General features: G+C 42.5%; 1 protein-coding gene and 1 long non-coding RNA gene across 24 annotated transcripts in view; one reads left to right on the top strand and one right to left on the bottom strand.

Moving 5' to 3' along the window:
* Positions 1 to 21,591, bottom strand: part of BNC2 (basonuclin 2) — a 410,528-nt gene that overhangs the window by 49,203 nt on the left and 339,734 nt on the right. The window lies entirely within an intron of this gene.
* LOC116663097 lies at positions 1,734 to 10,661 on the top strand. Its single transcript, XR_004319148.1, has 4 exons — positions 1,734 to 2,668; positions 5,327 to 5,425; positions 8,260 to 8,649; positions 9,170 to 10,661. It is a non-coding gene; the product is annotated as an uncharacterized LOC116663097 (long non-coding RNA).

Raw genomic sequence — 21,591 nt, 5'->3', positions numbered from 1 at the left:
AAAAGATCACTGACTACTGGGGGAAGAGGGATGAGCTCTGGTTCTCACAATCCTAAAATGTCCTCTCTGTGGCAGTAAGGGGAGGCAGAAGGAGTGGAGAAACAAATCGACTGTGAAACAAAATAAAATGCAGTATGGAGTGTGAAGTCACACACCTGTGCTCCAGCTCCAAGTCTCTGCCTCACCAGCTGGGCGACCACCACGGGCCTCAGTCCCCCAGCTCTGAAACTAGGATAGTAATACCCTTCAGCGTTATTCTTAGGGTTATTAGCTATCGTTAGGATTGAGTTAAATGAAGTACAAACACTCCTGAGAGGCCTTGCCGAATTCTGAGGCACATTACAGGTGGTCAGTCTATGGCTACTTGTATACACAGAGCTGTAGCATCAATCCAAGGACTAACTGAAATCCTGCCCCTGCATCTAGAAATCTGTACGATGTCATCTACTGAGGCTGCGTATACAATAAATGTGACACACAGATTTTTAAAAACAAAGGTTAAAAATTTTATACAGTATATCGATAGTCTTTAATTGCTGGAAAAACTCTACTGTGATCAGCTTAAGGCTCTGTGGGTTACAGGTGCCACGTAAGACGTGCAGAGATAAGATTCTTATCATAATAATAGGATGACTTTTCTGAATATTTGACATGTGAATGCCATTCACTGAAATCAACAACAGGTCTTTAAAAATGGCCATTTTATCCCTCTGTTGGGTGTTGGGTGTTGGCTCTGTGTGTGTGTGTAAAAGGGAGAACACACATGTGCACAGAAACCAGGATCTTTTTTAGTTTTGGTCCAAGTCTGGCAGAAATCTGTTTCTACTTCTCCAGTAGAATGGAACTTCCTTCATAGAACAGAGAGGCCACTTGAATGAGGACTTATTTATGATGCAGTGAGAGCCAAATATTTCAAAACTGAAGCAATCATATATAGGTGATTTTGTAAATATTTTATTAGTCCTCTAAGAGCCTCCTCAGTGATGCCTCATAGATACTTGTATTTTTCATCTGCTATGAATAAACGTTTCAATCTGGTGCCTGCATTCTCATGACCCAGCACTAAAAGAGGGGAGTGTAACCGGTTTTGAGTATCACCGGTACGCTGCCCGTGGAGACCCGGAACCCAGTGACGCGCTCCCTCACCGGGACAGCTCGCTCCAGTAATTCAAGGAGGTTACAGAAGTGCAACAGGTCTTAATGTGAGCTTCCTGGTTTTACATACCTACAACGTCAGGGGCTCTCAACCTTCTTGGGAATTCTTTCAGATACAAGAGGTATTTCTTTTCCACCTGCCACTGAGCTGGAAGGCTACTCACTTCTCCCAGGCTTCCAGTTCCCAAATTTTGGTAAGGGTTCTCTTCAAGGCACGTTAAGTGAACAGCACCTTGCTTCTGCTTCCTCACAAATAATTTCTGTGATGCCTTTCCTTGATTTCATTCGCATACCTCCAGTTGTGGACACACAGTTACAGGATAAATTCAGAGCTGTCTGTGCCTCCTCACATGCGGTTCCTATTAACATTTCATGAGTGTCCATCGGCAAGTCTGCGGATGGCCCCTCCACCCCCACTCTCTCAGAAATCCCGCCGTCTCTCAGCTAACCCAGGATTGCGTCCCTTACATTCTTTATGTTTTTTTTATAACTCAAAACCATCTCCACTCACCAGCCGCAGAAAAACTTATTCATGCCTTCTGAATCACGGCACACCGATGTAAATGAAAAGTGGCTTTATTCTAAGACTTACTAAAGTGACCCGTCTGTAACAGCTCAGGATTCATCTCCCGAATTTTCTGCCCCCAACTACCCCTGTGTCTTCTCCATCTTCTCAAAAGTACGAGTTACATTTTTGCCTCTAAGTGCAAACTGGTGGGAACCAAGATCAAATCTTATGCCTCATGTTGGCAAAATGATTAACACCAAGAGTTGAAAATAAGGTTGGAGGAAAGTGAAGAAAAGACCCCACAACGTCTGATAGGACCCCACACACAGAGAGCCATGAGGTGTGACAGCTGGGACTCAGCCTGCCCTGCAGCTCCATCACACCTCCCCTTTCACAGTGGGAGTGGGGAAGAGAACACATCCTCAGTGGGTGATGGGGATTCAAAGAGGTCATCCACTCCCTCACTGCTCATTCCTGGCCTTCACCATCCACCTCCTTTCCCAGAAGAAATGCACCCCCTCCCTGTTCTTTGTTTTCATCCATCTGTTCTGGTTATTTAATGTTCTCTCTCTCTCTCATGCTTCAGATCCCAAAAGGCCCTGTCTGACGTTCCTTCCCTCCCACTCCTGGTTCATGTCCTAGTTTTTCCTCTCAGATTTCCCGACCCATCTTCCCTCTCCTCTTGAAGCAACTGCTTCCCCAACGCAGAGCTCACACGTTTCGTTCTTTCCTCCTGCAGCTCTGTGGGCCTCTCCCTTTCTATTTTCCACTCTTGAAAGCAACTTTCCTTTCCTTTATCACTCATTGCATTTTGGTTTAGAGAAAGTAAGGTGTTGCCAAGGGTGTGCAGTCACACCAACCAGGAGTGTGCGCCACAGGCACCACCCAACATCCCACGGACAGTGAGAAGCTAACGTTCAGGAGATGGAACCAGCGTGAATGAGAAGATGTTCCGAGATCATTTTGGAAAGTGGAGAGAAATGACCACATTGACAATGTGCCATTGTAAGTATACAAGATCCACCAAATGGAAGGTGTTCTCAGTGCCGTCTCACTGGGGTGACAAAATCAAAATTAAACTCCCATTTGTCACAAATGAGGGTTACATAAAAACACTGACTGGAGATCATTTCATAATTTCTCCTCTGAGTATCATATTCATAACTCAAGAAGACAAAGATAAATGGTTTACAAATGGGAAGGCAGTACAGTACAGGCTAATTATACCTAACAAATCTTTAAGACCCTCAAATATTTATATATTTACTTATTTCCCCCCCAGGCTAATGTCAAGTTGATATGCGCTAAGACTGCTGTGGAACACGAGCTCATGTCTAGACATGTTCTTACTGTACAATGCTTGTGCCATTCAGGTTATTACAGTTATTTAAATACCATATCTGTATTCTCCTTCATATACCTACTTTTCCTTTCTTTTCTGAATATTTTGAAAAAAGTCCTCAGTTTTGTCACTGGATTTGTTGTTTTGCAACATTACACACTATGATGCAATGCTGTTCTTTCAAATGTGAGCAGTATCTTTTCTATGCATCAACCCTTGAGAAGTTAGACCTCTCATGCTCTCCTTCTGTAAGTCTTCCATCAAGACAGGTGGTATTTGTGCCTCAACTGTGAACTATGTGCTTAGACCTAAATAAATCTCTTGGTGGTATCTCTTCTTCTAAACTTCCTCAGTGCTGACAGCCCTCAGGGACATTCCCCAGGGATGATTCTAATCATTTCACTCCCTTGCCCCAGATCCTCCAGTGGCGCCCCCTCTCCCAGAGCAGGCGTCAACAACTCATGATCAGTTAGGAAACATGAGTACACAGCCCAACACTGGCACACTTATTCGAAGGCGTTCTATCAAAACTAGTTAGTAACTGTTAGTTATTAAATAACTTAATAATAACTGGGCAACAATCAATCTGAATGGCTGCCATAACCAATCAGAAAGACACCAGCCATAAAAATAATCATTACAGGCACACCTGCATACTGGCTCAATATCATGTTCCAACCATCTACATGTACTGCTTGACTAATATGCAGTGCCTTACTTAATGTATTCTATGCATATTAGGAACACTACAGGGCAAATTTAAAACAGGGTAAGAAATAATAAATAGAAATTTAACATTACCTTCCCACTTCTCAATGTCTATACCACAAGCACACCACTTAGACCATGACTGGCCCAGACCATAAATTCAAAATGCCTTTTTCTGAACAAGGCCCTTCCAGGTCTGGCCCCAGGTTTATTGCCTGTGAATTTTCTTATGTTCCAGAAATACTGAGTCACAAAATTCTGGAACAGGCCATAGCTCCTGACAGTTCTGTTTTAGCAGATACTGTTCTGTTAGCCTGGATGGAATACTCTGATCCTGAGAAACCCCTAATTTCAACTTCTTTAGTGTCACCTCAATTGCTGTCTACCTCTTTTGTGACGTCTTCTCTGATTGCCCAAGACGCACTCAGAGGCTCCTTTTTCCAACAACGCTGCAGTGACAACAGCTAACACTGTTACAAGCATTCGCTTTCCACCAGGTATTCTGCTATCTACTGAACATGTGCGATCTTGAATACTTTCCCCAACCATCACCACATGGTAGGTACTATTACCAGCTCTAAGCTAAGGCTTAGAAAGGTCCAAAATCTTACCCACAGATAACAGCTCACAGAAGGTAGGGAAGGTATTTAGGAGTAGGGAAGGTATTTAGGCCCAGGCCTGACACCAAAGCACATACTCATATATTCCACTTGTCCACACCTCCAACGACACAAGTGTTACATGCCACTGTAACTGCTGGTCTGCATAACAACAAACCTTTGTCAACAAACCTGGAGGATTTTTACCTTTATATTCAGAGCACTTAGGCACACAGCAAGCTTCTGAAAAATGCTTGCTGAGGGAATGTATATCTACTTTAAAATCTTGCATTTTTAAATTAATTATGAGCTATTCGGCCCATGTGCTATGGAATATTACATTTTATCACTGTGTGTGCTTTTTAAACATTGCTAACAAACCAGATAGTGTGCATGACTAAAATTGAGCTTATCAGGAATAAATCTTGCATTCCTCTTAGAGGAACGAGAAACTCTGAAAGAAGCGATGTTCAAATTACACCGGTGATTCTCTCCGGTCAGTAAGGATAAATTCTAAAGGCCCCACAAACACTAAATTGCCCTTCAGTGACACAAAAGGGAAAAGAACCTAGGATAGTATGGCTATTACTCTCTTCTCTCTCTTCTCTTTCCCCTCCCACTTCCTGGAGGGGAGGAAAGAGGGAGGGAAGGAAGCAGGTGAGGGATGAGTGAGCTGGGGCAGGGATGTGTGGGTAGGAAAGGTGATGACAGCTCACAGGAGATGCTGCCCTGCATGTGACTGACTGACAGAATGATGGGAACTGGGAAAAACTCAGAACTCAGCTTTTTCAACATGTCCTGATAGGTTCTTGCTTATGTCTCCTCGCCTTTATTCAACTGTGTACCCTTTGAGAACAAAAATTCAGACCAGGTCACTGGGATCAGTTACCTTCTACCTCCTGCTAGAATGGGTCCCCCATTCCCTCAGTCCTCAACTAGTCTCTAGCCTTCAAACATGGTGAAACTTCTGAGATACAAATATGATTCACATGTTATATTGCTTCTTCTTTTAAGTCTCTTGGAGGCAAAGACTACTTTATCAAACTGCAGACCCATGAGGAGACACACCACAGAACCCAGCCTCTGGAGGCTCTACTGAAGAGTCAGTGAAAGGTCAGTGTGGGAGGTTATGAGGAATAACTGCTTAGGAAAGAGGGTGAAATATAAAAAATTCAGTTTTAGTTATGCTGATCTGGATCTGCTGATAGTGCCACCTGGTATCAAGTCAGTGGACATTTGAAAATGTGGAAGTGAGGCGCAGAGGGAGGTGGACGTATGGGAGTCAGATATGGGTCATCCTCCCAAGGGTGGCAGCTGGAGCTGCGCAGATGTTCAAGGCAGACCTAGACAGAAAGGAGACCTCAATATTTGGAGGACAGACACCCTGCAGTGCGGCAAGGTACTAGATGGGGAGGTCAGATGGTTCTCAGCTCTCGCTGTGAGATGGAATGCTCCCAGTGTCCACCTTGTCACCGTGGAACATGCATCTCTGCAGAGGAGGGAAGCCATTCCGGCAGCATGACGTAATGGAATGCCATGGACCAAGAGTCGGAAAAATGTAGACTCTGTCGTGACAAACCACGTGTCGTCTTCCTCATCTTCAGAAGGGGACCCTACCTTTTTGCCTTATGGGCTTCTAATGAGAAACCAACCTGAAATGTTTTGAAAGTTGGAGCTGCTACACTTATGAATTCCTTTAAGCACCTAAAGTTAACTCTTCTGAATTAAGAGGCTAAGTGGAAGTATCCCTTAACACATTAAAAATAAAAAGGCACCTATTTCTGGAGTTGATCCTAGTTCGACCACTGTCAAAGCAGACTTGGGCAGTCACTTCACCTCTCCTTGCCCCAATTTAAAGTGATTTAAATTTCATTCCTGACTATCTCATTAAGGTATTATGATGATTAAGTACTTAAAAAGTCTTAAGATCCAGTGAGTAATGTCTTACCATTTGGGGGAACAGTCATGTGATATTACAGCTTGTCTGAATAATTTTAAAAGCTGTGTGATGTGTCTCCAAATTCTCTGGGTCTTTGATACCAAGATAAACAGACAAGATACCCAAATCTTGACTGAAGTAGCATTTGCTTTCAAGTTCTAAGAGAGCTGTTCTTCGTAACTGCACTAAGAGAATGCATACTGATCAGCAGTAAAATTGAATGTTGCTTACCCTTGACTATGAGTCTTGGATACAAGTTAGGAATATGCACCCCAACTTAAAAGAAGACCTCTTAGCAAAAAATCAGTTCCATATACATATCATTACATGTTGCTTTTTAAAGTCATTCATAATGCAGCACAATGAGGAACATTTAGGAAACTTTTTGCGAAAATAGGCAAGAGCCGAGGGGTGGAGAGGAAGGGAGCGGTCCAGGGCTGTTTAGAAGGCTGATGTGACAACTCATTGGGGGAGGGGTGGCGGGGCAGGAGGCAATTAGACAGAAGAGGTGGGAAAGAAGAAAACATCAAAGATGAATCCCCAATACTGTAAGTCTGGTTGTCCAGGTAAATATTGGTTGGGTGAAGGTTTGGGAGTGAAGGGTAAGTCATCAGGTCACATACAAATTGAGAATAAAGTGTCTCTGCGACACTGCTGTTTTGAAAATTCCTTCAACTTCCCATTTTGTTTTCATACAGTGTAAGAACAGAAAAACCAAAGAGTTATAGGTATGCTTGAAACTTTCTCTGTATGTTTTTAAAATGTTTGAAAGTTTAAAGTACTCAGTATTTCTCCCAAGATACTACTCAGGGAGCTCCTCACACACTAGACTAATGCTCGTCTCCCAGCCTAAGAACGCCCATGACGATCGTCCGGGGTAAGCTCATCTTGGGAGCACAAAGCTTTCCAACAAAATGGACCTGGAAGGGCATCAAAGCGGAATAACCTCAACCAGACTTCTCTGTTCCAGGTTGTATCTAGTACTAGAACTGTGGAGGGATGGGTAGTTAGAAAATGCCATCCCATTTGACAACAGAGCAAAGAAAGTTAATAGCAAAAGGCCTTTGATCCCTTTAGGTACAATGCTGCACAAGCAGACCTGGTTTTACACCATGACAAATTCCATGAAAGCTTTAGTCTCACGAAAATAGCAGAGAAGGTACTACATTTATGAAGATAAGGGTACTAGGTTGCATTTTCCTGAGACAATGTTAGGTAGGATTAATATGACCAAACGAACACAAGAACATCCCCGCACACACAGCTCTGGGAACACAACTGCGTCTGCACACGCACGTTACGTACTTGCCGCTAAGCCTCAACATAGCAAAGCTTTTAAAAATATGTCAAAAGTTACTTCAGAACTCATGGTATGTTGCTATGGTGCATGCTGCTGCAAAGAAAAAGCTAATGGGCTCTCTACTTAATGTGATTAGAGCCATTATTGACATAATGCCAGGAAGACGCAAAACCATTAGCATTACACTACAGCTCACTTTAGCATCCACTCAGATTTAGTATTTGATCCACAATTTTAATTTTGTTCTGCTCTATTCAGAGCTGCATTACACAAAATGCATAATTAAAAGCTGCTGTGCTTCTCTCTACTTCTCAAATTAAAAACATAGCAAACATTTGTCGTTCTAATCCACTAGAAATTAATAAATCAAATAGTGTCTTTTATCCTCTTTTCCTCCGTGCAATTCAGATTGCAGGTTGGGAATACTTTTGCCTGCAATGGAGGAGGCTGCAGATGGAGCGGCTGCTCAAAGGGAAGAAAAGTCCCCAAACTGCCTACTGTAAAGGCAACCGAGAACCTGGAGGGCCTAGGAGCACCGATAGCCTTCTAATTCCAAGCGTTAAGCCGGAAGGGCTTTCTGCAGAGAAAAATTTTAATCAATTCACCATAAATCCTTTTGATGCATTTTCCTTCATTAGCTCACTTTGTCAAGCATACACATGCTCCTAATTTAATTTAATCAAATTCACCATGTCTTTCTGTCAACAGCGAAGCAATTCCCAAGTCCAGAAGATCCCTTATCAACTCCCTACCCGGGGCAGCCTGGAGGGGAAGCCCAGACGCAATGAGTTTTGCTTCATCCACCATTAATAACCGAAAGGGCTTCCCCCTAAAGATCGGGCGTCAAGAGCTGAGATACTGACACCACTGCTACTTCTGCTCCGCCTCTAAGTCATCATCATCTGAAATACTGGAGGATCATGATTCATCGGAATAAAACCAGCATATTCTCTCCTGCAGAGGATGGTCCTAGGAAAGTTCTGGAAGGACTAGAAAAAACAGCAGCAGAGCAGAGAAGAAATGTGTAATCCAAGGCAGGCCCTGCACTGCTTTGAGCTTCCCCTCAACACACCAGGGACACTCCAGCTCTCCCAGCAGGTGCGCCCCTCCGCCTCTAAACCCCCAGCACCGCCCAGCCCCTCAACAACTGCGGCTCAGATCTCTGCTCAAAGCTCACTTTATCAAGAAAGCAATTCCAGGAGTCCCCTAGGTTACCTGATTTTTAAAGCTGTGTGTGTACGTGTGTTCAAAGAATTTACAATTTATGTGTACTGTGCTTATGTGATTAGTTGACACCATCTTCCCCCCTTGATCTGTAAGCTCCATTAGGGCAGGAACCACGCCTGTCTTGGTCACCGCTTTAACTTCTAGAATTAACAGCACTGTCCAGCACACAGGAGAAACTCAAACGAACGTTTGTTAAGTGGCTGAATGCTGAGTTCATCTCCCACTGTCTCCTGACAGTCTCCCTAAAACATGCCAAATGCCTGTCATTTTCTACAGCTCTTTTGTGGTACAAGGTGGCTTCCTGAAATCGTATGTTCAATCAGTATAAAACAGCAAAGGTTCTGAAACACATAAAAACTTCACAATGTGTCGGTTTTACGTGTGCTTACAGTGGGAAAAGAACCGAGTGAAGATGGCTGGAAGGAATGCAGGATCCAGAAGAACAAGAAAGAAGCACCAGTCCCCAGGAGGGCCCTCGAGACTCAACTGGAACCTAAACGCAGGGCGTCCCGAGCCCCAACGTTGCTCTGCTGGGATGGAATGGGAAGAGGCAGAAGCAAGACAGGGAAAGAGCGCTCCTTCAAGGATGGTAGGAGATTCATTCCTCCTTGGAATGTGTTTGACTATTCAGTTTCTAGTATTTGCTTCTCAAGACAAACGTTGCTTGATAAAAATGTGACAAGGAAATTAAAAGAAAATATCACAAAATCAACTCTCCTTCATTTTCTTAACAAACCAAGACTTTAAAACCTCCAAGCAATATAGCCAAGGCCACCTCACTGTGACAGTCAGGTTTTTAAAAAGTCAAACATTTTCTTCCAAAAACAGGGTATATTCTTCTATTATTCTCTTGATCTGTTACCTAAGCATCTTTCAAGTTTTAGCTATTTATGCTTACCTCCTCAAGAAACAAAAATGCTGTGCGCATGATTTGCTTGTAGTTCCAAACATACTGAAAAACTAAGGCCTTCAGTAGGAGGCATTTGATATATCTAGATTATTTCCTTATAACCTTAAAAAAATGAAGTTTATAAAATATGTAGGGAGAAAGGATAAGTATTAAATAATTATGTTTTCATTCCAGCTTTAACATGATCAAATTTGCCTTTTTAAATAAAAAAAGAATATATTTAGTTCATTGTATTAGAATCCTGACTTAAGATTTACTTTCCCTTAAGTGCCCCCGAAAGACTGGCATCTTCAGAATAGACTTGGAAAGAAAATTCCTATAGCTTTGCCACTGGAACTGACTCCCAGAATGAAGAGGTGTCTCTGCTTTTGGGTGGGGGGTACATTGCCCCCCTATTTTAATTTCTTAGCACATATTTCTGTAGGTGCTGGGAAAGTATCTTTCTCCTTAGAAAAAGCCTGGGGTGGGCGCTTGCATCCTTCCATATCCTGCAAACAGATGACAGGAGCGTCTGGCAGGGGAAAAAAAAAAAAACAAAGAAAAACAAAACAGCTGCCTCTGGCTCATTACATTACGAGGCAGTGTGTTTCACCGTTCCAGGGCTCTGACTGCCACACTTCCTTCCCTCTACGGAGCTAAAGTCTGCCTTTCTATAAATCTCAGTCCTCTGAGGCATCAGCCGAGTCAGTGTGCTTCCTGATCCATGTGGAAGCCCTTACAGATGGGCAGGAGGTTCCACGCTGGCAGGCTCTTCTCCAGACCAAACACTGTCAGTGTCTTCAACTGATCCACCGACGGTTTGTCTGTAGACTGTCCACGGCCCTGGTCACTCTTGGTGGTCACCTTTCGATTGCTCAATGCTCATCACACAATGGGATACCCAGAATTAAAAGATTCGGGATGTGTCTGAGCGGCAGAGAGAAGGGGATATTTTACAACATTGCCATAGCTCTGTCATTAATGAGCAAATGCACTTTTTCTTAAAAAGGCACATGACATAAACAACCCAGAATACAAATATTTTCAACTTAATACTTACATTCTGTATAGTGATAAAATGCTGCCTTTTTCTTAGGTGGCACCTATAACCTAATTTCTGATCTTCCTCTTCAATGAGCAGTGTGAGCGTAACGCAAAATAGTTGTTTTAAAAACACCTTTTAACACAAATTACAAGTTGAAAGGACTACTAGATGTAATAAGAAAAGATCATCTAATGTACAGATGTTGTTAGCTTCAGAAAATGTGAGCTCTCCATTAACCATAAAGCTCCTGGCAAACTCCACTAGGTTACAAAGGGATGTCACTGTGTAAGAGTGTCATTAAGCTGAAATAACAATTTTGTGGTCCTCTGTATTCTCAACTCCTTCTCAAAGATCTTCCAGCTCTGACTAAAAAGCAGCATGACACTGATATTAAGCAGATGACCAAAATGCAAATGGGGATTCACACACACACACAAAACAAAAGGACTCAAAAAAAAAAAAAAAAAAAAAAAAAGCTGGCAGTTGGAAAATACATCTCTAACTTAGCCTGGAGTGGGATTTCACAGGGTGTGCTCCTGTGCCCGAGCCACACTGCTTGGTCTGCCATCTACCTCATGCCAAAGAACACAGGGTCTGGGGAAGGCTTTCAAGCCTCAGAGGGGTTTATTTTCCCTTCAGTGACTGAGAAGCAGCATTCTAAGAGTCTCCCCCTACCAATATATTATTATTACAATTTTCAAACATACAGAAAGGTTGAAAGAACTGTACAGTGAGCATCCATATATCCACCATCTAAATTCTACAATTATCATTTTATTGTATTTGCTTGTAAGGATCTTTTTTTATGTATCATTGATCAGTATGAGACAACAGTCATATAATTTACAATTTCAGGGGGGAAAAATTCCTGATATCACTGGGTCAGCACTCATTTTTAAAGAACAGATATAAACATTTCAAATGCTTAATTTAGACTAATATAATCTTACTTGCCTTTGAGCTCTAAATTTTTCTTTATGCACTCTTGGTAGAATATCTGCTAGGGTATTTATCTGTTTATTTTAACAGCTCAGCAGAAAGATAGTAAAATGTTATCTGGAATAGCTTGACCTTTGGAAGAATACTTACCTTTGACTGCCTCCAAATGTTTCTAAAAATTTGAAAATTACTTGGAAGCTGCTTGTGGCTCCCCCATGGGTTAGCTTAAGTTATTATCACGATAACATCCATAAAACAATTCTAGCAGCTAATACCCCTACAGTATTTGCTATGTGGCAGGTATCAGTCTAAGTGCTTTGCATATTTTAGTTCATTCAATACATGGAATATCTTCATTGACTACATACCATAAATACTATTGTTATCAAATTAAGTCGTGTGGCTCCTACTCCGGCCCTAGCCTGGCCCAGGCTCTCTGGCTCGGCGAGGTAAGATTCTTTTTCCTTCGGACAGCGGAATAACAAAACCGAAGCTGAGATGGACACAGCACAAGCTTTGGCCAAAGAATGGAAAAGCTGGAACTAAGTTCACAGATCAATTTCACGTCCACGTGGGGAGAGGGGTTTAATTTTAAAGAGTAAAGACAGTGGGAAGAGTGAGGCTGATTCTGGGGAGGCATATCCCTTAGCCTGCCGGGGAACGGGCAGGGCTTTTTCGAGGAAGTGGACTGCCACCCCTTTTATACCCTCTTTCGGTCTTTAACATCCAAGCATGGCCACTAGTAGGTGTGTCATTTAATATGCTAATGTAGTCAAATCAACGACAGTGAGCCTCGGCATCTGCTGGAGGTCAGATCTGTCGCCATCATGGTCCTAGCTCGTTCCATCTGGGTTTTTTGTTTATAGCTTCTTTTCTTATCTCTGGGCCGTTTAGAGATTTACGTTAACTCCTGCTAAAGGAGGGTGGGTGTTGGCAGGTTTTGAGCAAGGACACTCCTGCTAAAGATGGGGTTGGCAGGTTTGAGCAAAGACCTGGAGCAGCTCTGGCAACACTATCAGCACCATTTTAAAGATATGAAACACGAGGCACAAAGAGTCACGGGGCTCACAAGTGGCAGAGGTGGGATTCAAACTCCAGTGACCTATCCTACAGACTTTGAGCACAATCCAGCGCACTGTCTCTCTATCAAACAGAAGAACTCCACGCCTGACGGAAAACCATACTTCCATCATTACCATCACTGATGTTCGTGCCAGCTTAGCAACTGATTGGTTATTTACAGTTGGGAAATCAAACCAATGCTCAATCTCAATGCATTTTTTTTAAAGAAAAATCAATACATTATTCGGTTGTTTCGGAGTAGAAAACACGCACAAGGCACCTTATGGTTATAATGTATTTGGAACAGAAACTAAGTATTTTATGCTAGAAATGAAATCCATGCCTACACACCTATACGCACATACAACATAACATGTAAAGAAGACATGTGATCTTGAGTAAATTAACCTCACTGAATTTGTGTTTTCGTTGACAAAATGGGGGTAATAATGTAATAGTAGTACCAACTTTGCAGGATCAGGATGAGAATTATACATGATGATCTAACTTCCAAAGTGTCTGTAATAATATAATAAGCACCTAATAAACACATGTAAACACTTAGCACTATGGCACACTGTAGACACCAAAGTGTTGTCAATAATCATAATGGTAATAATACAAAATTGACAAATGGCAATAAAAAATTCAATATTTACTAATACCGTGAGGGGATCCATAATTTTTGTTTAATGTTGCCAAAAGAATAATTTTACTCTTGGCCAAACAAAGCCTTCCAGGAGATGGCATCTTAAAGGATATATCTGATTAATTCAAGATGACTAAATGATGCTATAGCAGATTTAGCAGAACTGTTTAATTTATAAACAAATCAGATTGGTATCAGCACAAGTTCCCTGCTGGCTACTGTATGCCAATCCAATAGTATTAGCACACATTTAAAAATTACTCTAAATATTTCAGCCATGGAAACTCAAACCAAGAGGGGGAAAAACCTCTTCTATTGAATGACACAAGAAGGAATTATGGTCTCTGTTTCAACAGTTTAAATGATAAGTTGCCTCTGAGGAAGACTCAGTAAAAACTGTCTCTGTGACTCTCAGTTTTGAAATGTTACTGGCTATCAAACTCCATGGCCTGCATGCAGATAACTGACAAAATCTGTTACCCCTAACACTAATGTTATCAGGCAAAACCAGGATGCCCAGCATCAAGAAACGATTCCTTCCTCTCTGCATTTCCAATTTGTATGAATAAATTCAGAGTAGGCAACCACTACAGCATTAAAAACCCAGGACGCTTGGGGCTAGACCAGGCTGCAAAGAACACTGATGGAGTAAGTGGCCCCACACGTGGCTCTAAGTGAAAAGTCATGCAAAGGTCCAGGGGCTTTCCCTGGCCAGCTCATCAGTTCACGGAGGTGTTACTAAAATCCCAATGATCCATCTGACCAGACCACTTAGTCTTTGCAGGTACAAACGGCAGTGTGCTGCGCATTTTCGATTACACGTATATTTACTCCACCGTGCCTAAGAGCATGTAAAACAAAAAAGTGCCATTTTGTATCCACAAAGGCACTTATCGGGGCCCAGTGGCTCTCAGCACTGTGCACTTTGAAAGGATTGATGACAGTGTGGTGGGGATGGGACAGGAAATGGACATCCGCCTTTTCCCCTGTTGATAGCATAATGCAACTGTATTGCTGAGAAGAAAAAGGAAAAAAAAGAGGATGTTTTCAACCACCTCGAGCTACGGAAAAAGACACTTGCTGCTGAAGCCGAGAGACTTGTATCCTGGCGTTAAGTTTCTGAACGGATTTCACCTGCTCAGGCCACCCTGCTCTCTTCCCTTCATTTCCATTGAGTCACGGCTCTCAGATTACACGTATCTGCGTGGTTTCCTCAGATACAAGACTCCAATACTACCAAGTTATGCATTTTGGGCTGCAAGTGGGCAATCCAGCCCTTAAAGAGATGCTCAACAAGACCATATTCAGCTTCCTAAAACTGCAGTGAAACATATCTAACGATAATTAGCAACGGTTACTCGGTGTATTCAGTGTATACCATGAAATACGGAGCCATAAGTCGCCACACATGAAAACAGGAACTTGGCACCCGCTGCAGGTATAGTGCGTTCTGTTGCTGCTGGAGGGCCAGGAACTTTGCAAAGTCTCTGCTTTAATCCAAATCCCAGCAAATACGTCAGTGCGTATGTATAATACAATATATATTGAGGGATACTTAACTCTGTAATAACCAGAGTGGGGTAAGAAGCCAACTGTCCTTGTGTAAACTTTGGTGAAGAATGATCCCTGAGCCAAATGACTCGTAAGCCAACCAGACACGATGTCACTGATTTTCCGACTTCTGAGATCTCATCTTCAAGCACAACCCTACCCTAAAACTTACTGTGACCCACCCACCCAAACCACTATGTAGACCTCTCCTCTGTACATGGTGGGGGCTGTACACAGTGACTGATGATGTGGTAAAGATAACAGCAACAGAAAACTGCCTGGAACTCCAAATCCCTGTCTCAAGAATCTTTTCATTCCTTCTGGCTCTTTTGGGAGACGGGTTGTAATGAACTGAAAATGACACCACATCTCGTGTCTCTGTGTCAAGTACCCCTTATACGCAGGCACCTCCTCCTAGCTCCTGCCTCTTGCTCCTGCTAAATTTCGAACAGTGTATGCCATTTTACACCTCAGAGCTCAGGCAAGGCAGCATGGTAGCTGGGTATTCATGTGACAGAATGTTTTTATTCCACCCCTGAAAAAAAGCTCCCTGTTTTTGACACACTGGAAAATGTACAGCCAGAGAGTGCTTGAGGCGAAGATGCCACCCCAGCCTTACATCTGTCTGCTTTCATTTGTCTACAACTGTGCTTATAGATAAAACAAGCTTTCCAGATGTCATCACAAGCAGGGCTCATATGCTGACTTCTCTGAGACACCATTGTTGGCTGCCAGCATAACAGAGTTGTAAAACTAAAATATTTAAACTCTGAGCCACTCAACACAACTTTGAATGTCACACAGGCTCTTATTTCAGGATTAATTAACATACACCCCAATAAAATAATCATGTGTTAAAAACAGAGCTGGCTGGCGTGCAAGCAGGTCTCATTTGCCACTTTCCCACTGTTCTAATTGCATACAATTGCACCAGGAAGAAATTTCTGAAAGGGAGCATTTATTTCTACATGTGCACAGCCCATCAAACCCTTAAGTTTCAGGTGCTGTATCTCGAGGACCAATATATTCTCGTTGTTTAAAGCAGACACAATGAGCCTGAGATGAACGAAAGCAGTATGCCAGGCACAGACTATAAAGACGTTTGCACCGTGAGAGGGGAAGGCGAATGACAAGTGATGGGGAGGCTACTGAGAGGCACTGTTACATGCACCCATACGAGAAGCTTGGCTTCAGGCAACCTGGTATCACGGAGCTTGAATGTATGTTTGAGAACACAATATCCCTCTGGTTATAATTACAACCATTGTACAGAAGAGGACTGAGGTGGTTTCATAACATCCCTTAACAAAGACGGAACAACTCATTGCACCTGAGCTTCCTGAGAAATTCCTCAAACACACACACATACACACAGGGTTTCTGATTTCCTTTTTTTCTGAAACTACATAATAATTTCGTTTTCACTGAGGCAGTGAAATGGTCTAAAGGACTAGGTCTAAAGGACTGTTCCTAATAACACCTAATACAGGTGTTCTGAGCTGGAAAAGGCAGCCGATTCACGGCTGGGTATGTAAGGCTTCCACACATCTCCCTCTAACTTGGACTTTCCTCCTGCTCTGGTACGTCTTTTCTAGCCCAGTGTGTGTGCTTGTGAACTTGGGTCAGGGATGTTCATTAAGCATCTGTTACTCAAGAACCTGGATTGTAGGTCACTGTGGATGCAAAGGCCAAATCCATCTCAAAGCCACAAGCCTTCTGTAGCTTCTGCTTAATTTGACAAGAGACCTGCTTTGCATTAACCCAGTCAAGGCATCATACAGGGTCTGTCAGGGCTGGTCCTACACCCTCACTGGGCTCATCCCATGTTGCTGGAGCTTACCAAAAAAAAAAAAAGAAGCAAAGCATGTTCCAGAAATCCGTAACTTAATCCCCTCCCCCACCAACTCCCACAAAACAGCAGAACAAAACATTTACTTGTGATGGCTTTCCAGGGAGACAGTTGATGAAGAGGGAAAATGAGACAGTTATTTTGCTTTCCCACCATCTTGAATGTTCCCATCTTCTCTTGAGCTGATCTAGTTTGAACCCTCTGAAAATAAATCAGCCCAAAGCACTCAAGATTTCCCTAAAGACCCCAGCAGGCTTCCTGCTTCGTGTGTTCCCACTCCTGTGCTGGGAGGCTAATGTGTTTTAGGGATGTCTGCTTTAATGCAAAGAACTTCACTGAGTTGAAACAACCTGCCCTGGCGATCCATCTACTTCAGATGCTCCTGGCCTCTTCCGCTCCTCCGATTTCAGCCGGAGGGGACGAGACACACGAGTGCAAAACTGAAGCCCTGAGTGTTCGACTGCAGTCACTTCTAAGCGTCGGCACAGCAGGGATACCTCCTGGCTTTGCTGGACTCTGGGCTCCTCCCTCACGTGAGGCGGGGCAAGTTTCTAGCTTGGGGCTGGAAGAATCCCTGCTGCAGCCTATCCTGCGCTTAGTCTTCATGCCCCCACACCGACTCCATGCAGACCCATTTCCCCACCCTGCCAGGCCTAGAGCTGGACAGTGTTACGTGCAGGAGTCTCTGCATCAAGTTATTTTGTGTGATGCTTCCTTAATCAAACCCTTATTATCAGCTTTTGGCCAAAAGCACATTCCCACAGACATTTAATGGTACACCAGGCTCTGGATCATTTGAGCTAAAATTTACTTTCTGTTCCTTAAAGCTCTCCTGGGTTTCCAGGGGGAGTACAAATATCACACAGTAGTAACACGAGAGGTTCATGTGACATCTTAAATCTCATCTTTGCTTTTTACGACCACAACCATCCCCATCCTGGGGAACGGAGAAGTCCTATCTTCTATACTCTGCTTTCACAGATGAGAAAAGAGATGGGTTCACTGTTCGCCTAAGGGCAGGATGGGGAGCCCGGGGCTAAGCCAGGGGTGTACCAGTGTCCCTGCAGATCAGTGGGAGCACGGTCCTGAGGTCAACTGTCCTCGCCCAGCTCCAGACCAGGTGACGTAACAGCAGCAGTAAGCCTGTCAGTCAGGAGAGAGCCCGTCTGAACACTGAAACCTAACAGGTTACTCTCAGGTCCGTATTTGAAGACAACTGCATTAAAAAGTAACCCAATTTAACAATTCACAAGTTCTAATACATGTTTTATAAAAATGTATGAGAGACCTAAAAGCCATGGAGAGCCATAACTTTGAGCTGCCTCATTGGTTTCTCTTTTATTACCGTCCTGCACGGTGGCCGCAAGCCCTGCACTGAAAAGAGACCATTAAATCTTTATCCTAAACTGTTTTAGCAGAACGATATTAATAGTTGAATATTATTTTGTCTGACTGATAAAATACCATTCAAATAAGACCAAAGAGAGCACTGAACCCCAGCCACGTCCTACGAGGAAAAAGTGACGCACTATCTTCTGAAACACTTTCTGGCCACTCTTGAGACCCTGGTAATGTTTCTGCTGCTGTAAGAGACCAAAAGCGGAATTACTTGAGTGAAGGCGGTTATTCAGAAATACACTCTTCTCTGGGTCTTCCTTAGTAGGGAAAGTAGCGGTGTGCAAATGCTCCTGCTCCTCCTTGCCCGCCTGCTTAGTCTTCCCAACGCAGGGTCAGCAAGGAGCCAATGCGGCCACGTGAGCAAACCGCGAGGAAACCACTCTGTTCCACGGGTGCTCTACCACAGATGGAGAAACAGGGCAAGACTTAAGCTTGGGAGAGAGAGTTCAGTAATAGACAATACCCAGACACCAGTGGGATTCTATGTAGCAAACCCCAGCACTGCTACTTGTGGCCCTGTGTTTGGCTCTTTGTCCTACCAAACTACACATCCCATGTGGAACAGAAAGGCACCATTTCCCCTTTGCTTAATCTCACTGTGTGTCACTGCAAACTATTCCAGAAAGGTTAACCCCAAACTACAGCAATGGTCTTGTCTTTGAAAGTGTTCTGATTTTCTATTAAATCCACATAGGTTGTCTTTTCCCTTCAACTATACCTTGATGTTCCAAATAACATAAAAAATAAAATATTAACAACCTGTAAGTTAGGAAGCCTGTTCTCTGCTCAAGGTATCTCTTTTTAAATAATCAAATGACAACAGTACTAATAGCTAAATGGGGTTTATATAACACTAACACACCTACGCTTAAAGTAACTGAAAAATTACACTGAACCTAGTTTGAACTCACATAAATAAATTCGGCAACTTTGTGGAAATATTCAGTGTTTCTACATGAAAGCTACTGGGTCCAATGTTTTAGGGGGGAGCAAAATTTTTTCTAATTGGCAAATAAATGGTTCTATCTGGAGATCTCTTCATATGAAATACGTGAATTCAGGGCTTAGCCTGCAAATACTTCAGATTAAGTATGCTGCCTTAGATACAGTATTGACTATAAGTTCCCATTAACAAAAAGCTACAGTGGAAGTGTTTATAAAATATTTCAATCCTAATTCCTAGCATTTAGTTAGCCCTGCTCACTAACCAATCAAGGAGCAAAGGTTAAAATCAAACTAGCTCAAAGCCAATAGCAATATTAAAAGATATCAAGTCTTAAACAGGAGTAAAAGCCTTCATTTTGGGGGAAAAAACTCAGCCCCTCAAAAGACTGATTAGAAGATCTAGTCAAAATCACAAGCAAAAAATTTTAGGAATCACAAAATCATTGATATCATGTTTTAGTCATTACTAATTACCCCAATTTCCAAAATATCTAGCAAGTCCATTCAGTATAAATCTTCATACTAAAACGATGAGATCAGAAATTAACATGACTTTTTTTAAGCCAATGCTGTCAAATAATGTGACCCACAGATTTGTTTTCAAGTGACAAAAAAGTAAAAAGGGCTAAAATTAACTTTTTAAAAAATTAACTTTAATTTTAATAACGTATTTACTCCATGTCCAGAAAAACTGTCATCCAACATATAATCAGTATAAACATTCTTACTAATTTATAATTGGTTTTTTTGTATTGAATCTTTAAAATCTGGTAAGGTTTTTACCTTTACTGCACATCTCAGTTTGGCATGCAATACTTGCAGTGTGGCTATACAACTAAGGAAATCTATTTTAAATTTTATTAAGTTTAAATAGACACGTAGTTACTGCCAACAATATCAGACAGCATAAGGCAGGAGCTTAGTAAGTCCAATTCCCTTTGCACTGAGATAAGTTTTAACATCCAGTAAAACCCTAAGACTGGAGAAGTCTTTAAAAAAGCACAATACAAAGCATCAGTCATTGCTGGTCTGAGGGCAGGAGGGCCGAGCTGAAATGCTGTATATGCAAATATGATCCATGGTTCACATAAATGTGTCTCTGACATTCTTCATTTTCCGTGCACATGTGTGGTGATGTGTGATTTAGCATCCTAAGGAGAAAAACACATCACCCATCTTCAAAGGCTCTTGGCTGATATTTTATGTTACACGCCTTTCTCCTCCCTAAAGGCTAACTCCATGGCAGGTTTGAAGTACTTTAAAAAGGAAACTTCTTGAGTGATTGGAGTGTTACATAAGGAGGGGCTGAAAAGTTTCTTACCCTCTAAAAACTCAGACCCCTCCATATGTTCAGGTGACACCAAAGAATGTTAACAAAGCTTGAGGAGACAGCAGAACTTACTGTTCAAAATGCCTGGTGTGGAATCAGAGCTCTCGAGTGTCTACCACTGATGAATTACGCGAGCTGGATGGAGTCAGTAGCTTTCCTAATGCCTGCTTGATTAACAATACTGTTTATCCCTCCCTTGAAAAAGATGTTTTATTAAAAAAGAAATAACCAAATCTTTTAATTCTTCCAATGGCACCCAGATTCAAATGTTTAATTTACTATCTAATTCAAATGGTACCCCTCCAAGTCAGAGGCTCTCTTCCCCGTTACTGAGGGAAATCTCATCTTCCCCTAAACTCTCATCTAAATATAAACTACACCTTTATTAGAACAAACTTTAGCAACCATTTTTTTAACATTACGCTGTGTGTGTGTATACGAGCATCTTTCTGTCACACTGAGAGCACCTGCAGGACAGGGACCACGTGCAGTCACTCTCACGTCTCCCAGATCAGGTGCTATGCACAGGTGCTAGACTGAAAGTTCTCTGGGCTCTCTGAAGAAGAGAACGTACAAAAGGGAGAAAATTTAAGAGAGGATCCCTCCTCTCAAGGGGCTTATTCTCAAGCCGAGGAGATAAATACAATTAGGTAACTAACTATAAGACGCAGCACCCCTGGTTTAGTGTCAGTACGAGTGGTCCCTAACCTCCAGGTACTCACGGTCTAGTGGGGGAGTCTGTGGAAGAAAACATCAAGAGAGATCTTTTAGGATGTGCATAAGCAGAAGGTAAGAGCTAAGATCCTACAGGCCAGGTAGCTCAATGTGAGCAGAGGCACAGAGATGAAGTACAGTGTGGAGGACAGAGAAACAAGCAGTCACATGGTTGCATCAGGTTCCCACAGGGCATAAAAGAGAGGCTGACATCTGAAATGAGAATGGAACCATGTTAAGAATAGAAGAGAGAGCTAAGACAAATACTCTTTTATTTTATGTTGCAGTTAGTGAAAAGCCAGAGAATTCTGAATAGCAAGTGAAATGCTGAAAGTGAGATTTACAGAAGAAGGATCTTGCCACAGCTTCAAGGAAGCACTGGCCAGAGGCAAAGGGGTAAATCAAGCCTATTTCAGTAATATACTCAGCAAGTGGTAATGGT

Source organism: Camelus ferus, chromosome 4 (assembly GCF_009834535.1).
Source record: "Camelus ferus isolate YT-003-E chromosome 4, BCGSAC_Cfer_1.0, whole genome shotgun sequence".
Taxonomy (NCBI): domain Eukaryota; kingdom Metazoa; phylum Chordata; class Mammalia; order Artiodactyla; family Camelidae; genus Camelus; species Camelus ferus.
Note: the sequence above shows the minus strand (reverse complement) of the source record. Positions and strands in the feature narration are given on the sequence as shown.